This window comes from Bactrocera neohumeralis, unplaced genomic scaffold (genome assembly GCF_024586455.1).
Source record: "Bactrocera neohumeralis isolate Rockhampton unplaced genomic scaffold, APGP_CSIRO_Bneo_wtdbg2-racon-allhic-juicebox.fasta_v2 cluster10, whole genome shotgun sequence".
In the NCBI taxonomy this organism is placed as follows: Eukaryota; Metazoa; Arthropoda; class Insecta; order Diptera; family Tephritidae; genus Bactrocera; species Bactrocera neohumeralis.
Window position 1 is genome coordinate 7705321 of NW_026089623.1, and position 12004 is coordinate 7717324.

Here is a 12004-nt window from a genome sequence, read left to right on the forward strand (position 1 = left end):
GATTGAAAAAATTCTCAATTTTGACTGGGATGATTCTGATATGGACAGCGAAAATGAAGATATCGATGATGACGATTTTTTGGAAAATGTAATACAGCAGACACTGCATAAATTGGATGAAAATGACATTGATATTGAGTTGATTGAGAAGGTTGTTGAAGATGGGATAGAACTAAGTAGCGAAACTATAAACGAAGAAACTGCACAGGTAGTTGAAAAAATTAACTTAGATAGTTTGAAATGGTGAAGTATTGGAATGAATGATTGCGATACTTCTTGGAAATACGAAGTCATCTGCGGTGAATGTAAAGATCCACTAGCTTATTTTGTCGACTTTTTTGATGATGAAATTATTCAAAAGATCTGTGCTGAGACGAATATCTACGCCATGCAAACAAGTGGACTTGAACTCAAATGTGAACCTTACGAAATAAAGAGATTTATCGATGTGTTACTGTACCTAGGTGCAGTGAAAATACCTCAAATGAGAATGGCATGGGCGCAAAATTTCCAAAAACAAAATCATTTGCAAGAAATCGTTTTGAAAAAATAAAGCAATATTTCCACATCAATGATAATTCTACACAACCTCAAAAAGGAGTTAGTAATTACGACAAACTACATAAAGTAAGTTCAATATTAGATAAGCTCAAAGAAAAGTACAATCAAATACCCCAAGAGGAATATCAAAGTATTGATGAGCAAATTATTGCTTATAAAGGTAATATCAACAGTATATAAATAGATTGTGCATTTTGTATTTTATCATTTTTTTATTATTTGCAAGGTCACAATAGTATGAAGCAGTATTTGCCAAAAAAGCCGCACAAGTGGCGCGCTGGAGCTTCGGGAATTATGAATGATTTTGCGCTCTATGTTGACGAGGGAACTTGCCCCTCATATGGATTAGGGATTTCCTCGGACATAGTACTTTTTTTTGACTTCAAAAATTCCTAATAGTGAACATTTCAAATTGTTTCTCGACAATTGGTTCACCTCGGTTAGTTTGATGATTACTTTGAAAGAAAGAGGAATTTTAGCAGTTGGAACATTGAGAGCAAACCGTATAAAAAATTGCGAACTGAAATCGGAAAGGGTTGAAGAAAAGCGGACGAGGATTAAGTGACTTCAAATTTGAGATTGCTCACAATTTAATTATTTGTCGGTGGTACGATAACAAGATTGTACAACTTCTTTCGAACTACATAGGTGAGAGTCCTATGAAAAAAAAAATATGTGACTATCCCTCGTCCAGGTATAGTTTATTGCTATAATAGACATATGGGAGGAGTTGACCTTGCTGAAATGTTACTAGAACTATATAAAATCAACCACCGTTCAAAAAAGTGGTATATGCGAATTGTCTGCGGTAGTCAACAGCTGGCTTTTGTACCGAAGAGACATAGCAAATAATACGGGTGAAAAAAAATTCATGTCACTGCTCGATTTTCAGCTTGATATCGCAAATGAGCTAATGCACGCAACAAATATAACGTTTATACCACGCAAAAGAGGTCACCCATCGTTACTTTCCTTGAGTTCGCCAGCTCCAACTTCACCAGCTAGATCATCAGCTATATATTCATCTCCATCATCATCAGCTGCGTCTACAAGCTCCGGTAAAAGAGCGTATGTTCCAAACCCGGAAAACAGTAAAAAGTATGACCAAACGGGACATTGGGTCGAATATGGTTCAAAAGGACGCTGCAGACTATGTCAAACTAGATGTCCTCGATCAAGGTGCAGCAAATGTAAGGTGTATTTATGTTGCAACCCGCAAAAAAATTGTTTTGTATCTTTTCATACCTAAATGTACGAAAATTTTCAAATAAAAACATACTTATATACTATTCAAAATTTATCTGTATTTCAAAATTGTTCACTATTGCCCAATGTTGCCTATAGGCAACATCCTGTAACTCTCAAACCAGGACTCCTAGGACTTTGAAATTTTGGTCAGTTCATATTCAGGTCGCGATTAAAGCATATCTGTACTCAAATATTTTTTAGCCTCGCCCATTTTAATTCGGGCATGAGAGGGTTAAGGATGACAATGAACATCGACAACCAAAAGTGTTTATTTTTATCAGCAATATGTAATTCCGCGAAATTTATTTAATTTCGCATACGACTGCTGTGTAGTGGATTGACATGCGACTGAACTTTTATAACAGTGGTATTTATATATAGTATATATATGTACACAAACTTTTTTAAATAAAAAAACACTTTATTTTTTTGACATTGACTTCTTTTCACTACCGCAGTGACACCTACATCGCTTATTATTATTACAGGGGATCTCGACAGGCAATATATTATTTGTAGGTAGGCTGGAATAGTAGGTAGGTAGGAATATTAAAGGTAGGTAAATATTTTAATGAGAATTTTTGGCATATGTGTACATATATATTTTTTACTGAAATTAGTACCCTCACATAAATCAATAAATATTCTGTAAAAATTATTGAAGTCAGTAATCCTATAAATGAGATATTAAATACCCGCATAAAGAATTTCCCAACTGCAAAAGCGATCAATTTGAAAATTAGTATGCTATAAAGTTTTGCCTGCTGATTTGCCTCGTTACGGTGCCGCACATTGGGATTTCTGTGGCTGAAATTCAAAAATGGCATGTTGTCTGATTTGAATGAAAATTTCACAGTTTGTTACCAACTATCTATACATTATTTTCCCCAAAGTATTAGGATTCTATCGGCATTAGTTTTTTGTCCAGAGCTGCCCAAAGTTGGTGAATGTGGAAAACATCAAAATTAGCAAAAAAATTTACTCAAAAGTCAAATCATTGATACAATAAAACAACTATTGAAATTCAACTTTATTATTATTTTTCATTTATAATATGTATCAAAGAAAAAATTTGCATCAAAATCCATTAAAAAAAAATAATGCATAAAAAATATTGTGGAACAACAAATTCAAAGTGGTGCATCTTTTTAGCGCTGTCTACCGCTGTCGACATACATACACCGAATTAAAGCCTGAAGTCTCAGCTAAACGATAAAAAAAATTCAGCTGCCCCAAATTGCCCCCCTTGAAAAAAACAATGAGAGACTCTAAAATGGCAAGTTACCGCCCAAAAGTATGCAATATATATATAACAAGGATTACAGGAACTATAGGATGTATCATTCCAGAAGAATTGGACGCATATCCACTAACGAAGATGTGATGCGTCACTTCTTAATGTCTTCGGGACCGTACACAAACATTTTTCGTACTAAAATAAAATTAAAAAAATTAGAATGTCACGAAGATGCAAAAAAGTTGCTAAAAGAAACTTGATAAAAGAGAATTTAGTTTGTATGGGAGGTGGGCGTAAAAATGGGCGGATATTATTGAAATTTAACACCAACATATATAATGTCATAAAAATGCTATGTACCAAAAATCAGTGCTGTAGGTCAAAAAATAAGTTTCACCTTATATGGGAGGTGGGCGTAAAAAAGAGGCGTGATTTTGATTTTTAAATTTTTTTCTTGATTGGAATCCAAAACAATGATGTACCAAATGTCAATGTCCTGCGACAACTCCTTATATTTTTAGCCGCAGTATGCACCTATGTGTGCCGCCTAACCAAGCAGCTTAAGCGGCGACCATGCTGTCGGGAAATTTGTTGTAGATAATTATATGATCTGCAAATATGCATTATTACATTATTTTGTTCTATTAATCAATAGCTTTCTCTGTGCAGGCGATTTAAGAAAGGTTTTTGGTAATTTTTTCACACCTTGGGTTACATTACACTGATCAACAAAATTTTGTAAGAAAAAAGGTAAGCCGTACTTTCGAAACATCTACTTAACCTCTCTACAAAATTATACGTACATTGAATTGATTAGGACCAGTTTCCGTGTTCCGGTACTTATCAGTAAAGTTTAATGTTAATCGTCTTTTCCTTATTATTTTCAAATTCAGTGCTTTATTTTTCAGAAAAGTGGGAGTATTTTGTGTTTGCTGAGTGGAGTGATTCTTAAAGAATATCAAGAAAGTGTAAAAATGATCCTGACAAGTTCTGTTACATTTGTGGTGAAATAACTTTTTTATCTCAACGAAGAAATTTAACACCTTTATTAAAAAATTGTATGAAAGTTATTTCGGTTTTCCTGTTGGACAGCAAGATAAAGTGTGGGTTCCACGCATCTGTTAAGTTATGTGTGTAGGACTTCTTACGGGTTGGGAAAAAAGATCTCGATCTATGCCTTTCGGAATTCCGATGATTTGGATGAAGCCGACAGACCATTCAACTTATTGTTATTTTTGTCTGACTAATACAAAAAGCATTACAATTAAAATTAAAAAACAAATTAATATCCTGATGTGTCATCTGCTAAAAAAGTAATTCCTCACAGTGAAGAACTACGTACACCAAAACCACCTCAGCGCTTTGATATTTCAATTGAATCAGAGGAAACAGATAATATAAGTACTGATCCTGATTTTCAAATTGCTTCTTCATCTATTTGTCTCCAGGAAGAAACGCCTCACCTACTATATCAAGGAGATCTTAATGATTTAGTTCATGGTTTACACTTGTCTAAACAACAAGAAGAACTTTTAGGATCTCGATTAAAAGGATGTAATTTATTGCAACCAAACACAATAATAACTTTTTTTTCGGCATCGAGATGAAGAGTTAAAAAGCTTTTTGTCACAAGATAATGATTTGATATTTTGTGTCTGTGATGTTATGAATATTTTGGGAACACAACACAAAATTGAAGAGTGGCGTTTATTTGTTGATTCTTCAAAAACAAGCTTAATGGCAGTTTTGTTACATAATGGTAATAATCTTCCTTCTGTACCGGTAGGTTATGGTGCTAACATGAAAGAATCCTATGAAACAATGTAATTTCTTCCAGAAAAGATGCAGTATGACGAACATAAATGGAAAATTTGCGGAGATTTAAATGTTGTTGCGCTTTTATTCGGATTGCAACTTGGGTATACAAAATTGTGTTGTTTTCTTTGTGAATGGGACAGTAGGGATAGGAAGAACTATTCCGTGAAAAAAAAAATTGGTGCAAAAGACGATCTCTTACTCCGGGAATAAAAAATGTGAAACATTCTCTATTAGTACAACCAGATGATATATTTTTATCACCTCTCCATATAAAACTTGGTCCGATGAAAAGCTTTGTAAAAGCAATGGATAAAAATGGCGCTTGATTTCAATATCTAAATGAAAAATTCCCTAAAATCAGTGACGTCAAGATTAAAGAAGGCGTGTTTGTAGGTCCTCAAATCAGGCAAGTGATGAAAGATGATATATTTAAAAATGATCTGGAAAAACCAGCTTGGGAATAATTTATAAAAATCACTGAAAATTTTCTTGGAAATCACCGATCAAATGACTATAAAACTATTGTTGAGGAACTTCTAGAGAATTATAAAGCATTAGGCTGCAATATGTCCGATTCCACCAAGACCAACGATTCCAGGGAAAATGGAGTCCAACTTTGCTGGAGGGTTATTGCTGGGGATTACAGAGGGACGTTCTTGAGGCGAAATACAGGAGAAAATCATAATAAAGTATTTATTTTAATATTATAACATTATTAATAATTTAATTTTTGTTCAAATAATTTGTCATTTAATAAAAGTAAAAAAATCATATTACAATAAAACTATTCGTATCTAAAATTTTAGACTACTAATTCTACCCTACTTGACCTTATTCCTAATAAAATCAGCCAAAATTTTTTTTGTTACACAGAAAAAAATCTGTTTGTTGATCAGTGTTATTGGAGTTTTAGTATGCATTCCTAACTTTTTTGAAAATTGTATATAGTTTATGTTGACCACTGATAGTGTAGCTTCCCAACAGTGAAAAAATATTTCAAATCGATCAAGTACATTCGGAGCCTATTCAATGCAAAAAAACATACAATCAAATCTTACCTATTTATAATATTAGTATAGATTACGAAATGCTAAGAGCTTTGCATAAGAAAGGAATGAACGATAGCATGAACACCAAAGATTCGATTAGAATCATCGATTGGGCCTTAAGAAACCTATAGCAACTTAAGTGGAAACCTCTGACAGCTCTGCTAACAAGAATGATAGAATACAAGATTACAACAATAGCTTACCGCTAGTTTTTTCGGTTTTGGCTGTGACAATTGTTGCAAAAACAAATTGCCCAATAGCGCCATATTGTGACGTAATTCTTTTGAAATGAGACCAAGAAACGTAGAACAGCATTTAATTGTAAGCAAACAAGTGAAGAATTTGTACGACTACAATCCACTGTTTCTAATTGTTTGTCGATTCTGTCGACACAAAATATTCCCACAGACAGCTGGGACCCAATTCTGGTAAACCTTTGCACCGCCGCAATACCAGAAAAGTCGTTACTTCTACGGGAGCAATCGCTCTCATCACGGAAAAAATGCCCAACGTGGCAACAAATGAAAGATTTTCTCACTACCCAATATGAAATTGCGGAAAGGTTAGAAGAAAAAATAATCAAAACTATGAACATTAAGCACGACCAAAATGGAAACTTAAATAGACCCCAAGCTAAAAGCAAAACCAAATCAAACACAAGTAAGGAAGGCTAAGTTCGGGTGTCACCGAACATTTTATACTCTCGCATGATAAAGTGATAATAATTTACATATTTTTTTATTTTGCAGTAAAACTAATTAGATTAGATCAATTTGTGTACTTTGAGTATTGAATTGTATTTTCATTTCCTAATGTACATATATATTATACAGAGAAGGCATCAGATGGAATTCAAAAGAGCGTTATATTGGAAGAAGGCGTGGTTGTGAACCGATTTCACCCATATTTCGTACATGTCATCAGGGTGTTATGAAAATATTATATACTGAATTTCATTGAAATCGGTCTAGTAGTTCCTGAGATATGGTTTTTGGTCCATAAGTGGGCGGCGCCACTCCCATTTTCAATTTTTAAAAAAAGCCTGGTTGCAGCTTCCTTCTGCCACTTCTTCCGTAAAATTTAGTGTTTCTGACGTTTTTTGTTAGTCGGTTAACGCACTTTTAGTGATTTTCAACATAACCTTTGTATGGGAGGTGGGCGTGGTTATTATCCGATTTCTTCTATTTTTGAACTGTATATGGAAATGCCCAAAGAAAACGACTCTATAGAGTTTGGTTGACATAGCTATAGTAGTTTCTGAGATATGTACAAAAAACTTAGTAGGGGGCGGGGCCACGCCCACTTTTCCAAAAAAGTTACGTCCAAATATGCCCCGGTCATTTGTGCCAAATTTCACTTTAATATCTTTATTTATGGCTTAGTTATGACACTTTATAGGTTTTCGGTTTCCGCCATTTTGTAGGCGTGGAAGTGGGCCAATTTTGCCCATCTTCGAACTTAACCTTCTTATGGAGCCAAGAAATACGTGTACCAAGTTTCATCATGATATCTCAATTTTTACTCAAGTTACAGCTTGCACGGACAGACGGACGGACAGACGGACGGACGGACAGACGGACAGAGACATCCAGATTTCAACTCTACTCGTCACCCTGATCACTTTGGTATATATAACTCTATATCTGACTCTTTTAGTTTTAGGACTTACAAACAACCGTTATGTGAACAAAACTATAATACTCTCCTTAGCAACTTTGTTGCGAGAGTATAAAAACGTACACTCGTTATAGTTGACAGTCAAACAATTAAAATATAGAACTTTATTAAAATATATGAAAATATGACAGTTTATGCATTTTTTTAAACGTTCTCAAACACTGCGTACTCGCTATTTTACGTTGTTCACTCGCTGACGGTTGCTTTTTGACTGTGCCCTTTTGGTTGCTGCCACTTGCTTCATTTCATCTGACACTTCTTAGGCAACAGAGTTGCCATCGCTTACAGTCGGCTTTTCTGACCCAATGTGGCGCCCTCGCCCATGGTGTTCTCATCTTTGTCGTCTGGATCATCTGGGGGTAACATGCACCAAGTTTTAAGTTGATCTGGTGCAAATACGGCTATGTATTGACGTTGTGTTCATTCGGCATGAGGTAAGTCTTCAATTACATAACGATCATTTGGTAGGACTTTGGTGATGATGAACGGTCCTCTGAATCGTGGTTCTAATTTACGTGATGTACCAGAGCTTATTGGTTCGTTTGCAGTCAATACGAGATCAGCTCCGTTGTACGTCTTCGGTTGATTATGCTTTGCGTCGTATAGCTTCTTGGCTTCTGCTCTTACGTCGTTTATTCGTTGTGCGGTGTCGACTCGTAGTTGTTGTAGGTCGGTGTCGTTTATCAGGTCACCTTCATCGTCTTGAAGTGCCTGGATAAGTTGATTCTGCAGGATGTCTCGTGGCATGTACACTTAAAGTAGTCGGAATGGTGTACAACCTGTGGTTTTATTCGGGATGGTATTAATACTCCATTGTATTTGACGTAATTTGTCGTCCCATTGTCTTTCGTCATCAGTAGAAGGTAATAGCATGGATGGGATGACGTGGTTAGCTCGTTCAGTTTGTCCGTTAGCGCGTGGCGTCCGCAATGCGTTGAGAATCAAAGGCCGTTCCTCGGTCGGATATAATACGTTCAGGCATTCCCAGATAGCTCGTGATCTCTAGCAATACCGGGATTATATGGTTTGTTGCGGTACTCTTGACTTCTCGTAGGATTGTGAATTTGGCAAATGAATCTACAATATTCCACTGGAAAATTTACGGTTTCGTCTTGCTTGTCAAGACGATCGATCGATTTATATGAGCGCAAACCTCCCGGAACTTGACTTTGAATCTTCCAGTTTAAATCACTAACATCGGTAATTTTGGCAGCTAAAATTGCTCGTGCACTCAAGCTATCGCAGTTACGATAATTTGGCCAATGTTCGGATAAACATTCGTGATGAGTTCATCTTCCGTTGAAGTGAATTGACAAAAGGGAGGTGAAATTGATATCAAACCACTGGAAGTATCAACCGAAATTTGCCCATTTCCAATTCTTAGCGAATACAATGTAAAATGTCATCGGCAATGTCATTTTTTCGTATCCCATAATTAACGCGAATTTAAAGGCTGATATGTCGAAATGATCTTCGCGAAAAGTATGCGAACTTCAGTGGCATGCGAAGTACTATCGCATTGTCCTTCGTCTGTTTCCAGTGATTATCATGTTCCAGCAAATGCTACTGCTGGCATGCTTCTCAAAATGTTGCACACACTGTACCATTCACAATACGCGATGACTTAAATGAAGTTGAACCGCGAGACGCAAAACAGTCGGAAAACTTTCATGAATTGCAAAAGTAAATATCCTACAAAGCGCTTTATTGCAGTTCACATATCGACCCATTTGATACTGCTGATCTCATATCGTTCAAGGCCAATAACCGCTATGTTGCTTTCTTTGGTGACGCACTTGCAAACGTATTTGATCGATTACACCAATCTGCAATATTCAACATTGACATGAGTTTTGAATGTGAATTAAACAAAAGGGGCGAATATGGTACGACCCATGTGTTGTCAACTTCGATGTGTTGTTAACGTCGATATTCACGCCTCTAAATGCTAAATGTTCTGCCATTGTCGTCTGGTGAGTGACGCCGATACAGTTAATATCCATCATTTCCCATTCCCGTTTCCGAAAGAAAAGCACATGAGTAGTGTTTCGTGCATTTATTGTCAAACATACAAACCAAAGTGGGATTGTAAGGTTCGCAAGGTCCATGAATCATATTGGTTTTCACCACTTCGTATAATTCTGGATCTATCTCTGAATCAGGAATTTCCGCTGAAATGATTTCATCAATTTGATCTGGTGTAATCACCATCCGTATCCAAAGAAGAATGTGTGCGTGCGGCAAACCTCTTTTTTGCTACTCAACAGAACACATTCAGCATCTAGCAGCATCATATATACCATAGGTTGCTTCAAGATAAAGACCATCAAACATCGCAGCTATTGTTTAAGAAGTCGTGCTGTGATATCGTTACGATCGCTAGCTGATTGACAGCGATCCATAATTCCGCACGTATGTCATCGCATTTTGGGAGTACTTCTTGCCTTTCTTTGGGCTGCCATACGTTGATGGCAAAAAGAACGCCGACCAATATTATCGCCACCTCTTCGTGGCTTCGTAACAAATTTCAATCTGTAATTGATCACATCGTCTCAAACATATATAAAGTTTTCACTGAATAATTTTTCCTTTGGATAGCCGGAATAAAAAAGTAAGCGACCGTAATTGAACGATTCAAATAATTTACAAATCAAAATATTGAAAAACAAAACAAACAAAAATTGAAAAAAATGTGTATGGAAAATGTTACTTTTTGGAATTGTCCAATTTTCTGACTTCTCCTCATGCAAAGTATAAGGTATTTTGTTTCTAAACCTTTCCCGATCCACAACAAACAACCATTAAAAATTTGATTAAGATTGGTTCAACCGTTCTCTTAGTGTTACTAACAAACAAACATTCATATTTATTGTAACGTTTGTATGGGGAAAAGAAAAGGGCTGTTTTCAGGGGTTTTCCGGAAACTATTCGAATTTTTCTCGCCGTAAAAACCATCCTTGAACTTCAACAAACATTTAAGAAAAAGAATTGGCCAAATTGGTCCAGGCGTTATTGAGTTATGCGCGTACATACATTTTTGGTATTCATTTTTATTTATATATATTTAGATATGTTCATAAATAAATTTTAAATCCTTTCGCTTGCTTAATTCAATATATTATATAGATTCTACATATATTTCATACCTTGTGGAATAATAAATTTCGAAGCTAATAACCACTTGAAGTGAAGTGTAAACGAACTCTTTTTAATAACAATTTGGGTGAAATTATATTATATGGTGAGTGCGAAAAAGGTGCCACATACAACAAAACAACGGTTGCGCTTTTATGTAGACTAATTTCTTGAAACATTCGTCAAGTTTGGTTGCACCAAGTCGTCGTAACGCTGCTGTCGTCTTCTCACAATTTCCTCGGTTTGGATGAACTTTGTTACACGTTGTACAGCGATGTCGTTTCTGCGGCAATGGACATTTGTTGGAGAAATGTCCAGGTGCGTTGCAACTGTAGCGTTTCAATTATTTTGTTTCAATTATTGTTGTCTCGCTTGCTTGGTTGATATACTTGTGGCTCACTTAGCCTTCCGAGATTTATGAAATAATCCTCGATGCATTGCATTTCCCGTAGCAACCTCTTTAGTTGTTCCACCTTCAAATCACTAATCGCCATCCATAAAACCGATACTTATGTATCGTTTATATAGTATACTATATATCTGCAGGTGCCGTTATAGTTGACAGTCAAACAATTAAAATATAGAACTTTATTAAAATATATGAAAATATGACAGTTTATGCATTTTTATATAAAACGTTCTCAAACACTGCGTACTCGCTATTTTACGTTGTTCACTCGCTGACTGTTGTTTTTTGACTGTGCCCTTTTGGTTGCTGCCACTTGCTTCATTTCATCTGACACTTGTTGGGCAACAGAGCTGCCATCGCTTACACAAATCTTTATAATTTAAATAGAAATTATAAATCTATTTAAAATTTACCTCTCTCAACAATTTAACGTCAAAATATGTATTTAAGTAAAATGACAGCTAGCACAGGGTTGCAATATTTTTTTTACGTGTCATTGAACGAGAATAAACATGGGTTTTGGTCTGACATATTTCACAGCCATTGCAAATAATTTTCTGTTTGTGTTTGTTGTTGGGCCGGTGCACCAAGAAGAAATATCTGCAATTCGTGGGAATATTTTAAAAAAATATAAGGTTAGCAACATTATTTTAGTACATTCCTTCTCTGGAGAAGCTCCCCTATCAGCACATACCCCATTTATACCGAAATTCGTATTTTTTACCCGACTGCCAAAGTAATCGGAATCGTGCGTGAAAAGTAATAAATTGCTAACAGATATCCGTCTTGCAGCAATAGCATACTAGATGAGAGCATATAATGCATGGAACACCTATGTACATATATGGCGACAAGCGACAGGCAGCATCT

At 35.7% G+C, this 12004-nt stretch overlaps 1 long non-coding RNA gene across 2 annotated transcripts in view; it reads right to left on the bottom strand.

Annotated features, from left to right (window-relative positions):
- Positions 1 to 11546, bottom strand: part of LOC126765118 (uncharacterized) — a 48971-nt gene extending 37425 nt beyond the window's left edge. For both annotated transcript variants that reach the window (XR_007668268.1, XR_007668267.1), the window contains exon 1: positions 10737 to 11546. This is a non-coding gene — a long non-coding RNA (uncharacterized LOC126765118). The remainder of the gene's footprint in view (positions 1 to 10736) is intronic.
- Between the last annotated feature and the right edge of the window lie 458 nt (positions 11547 to 12004).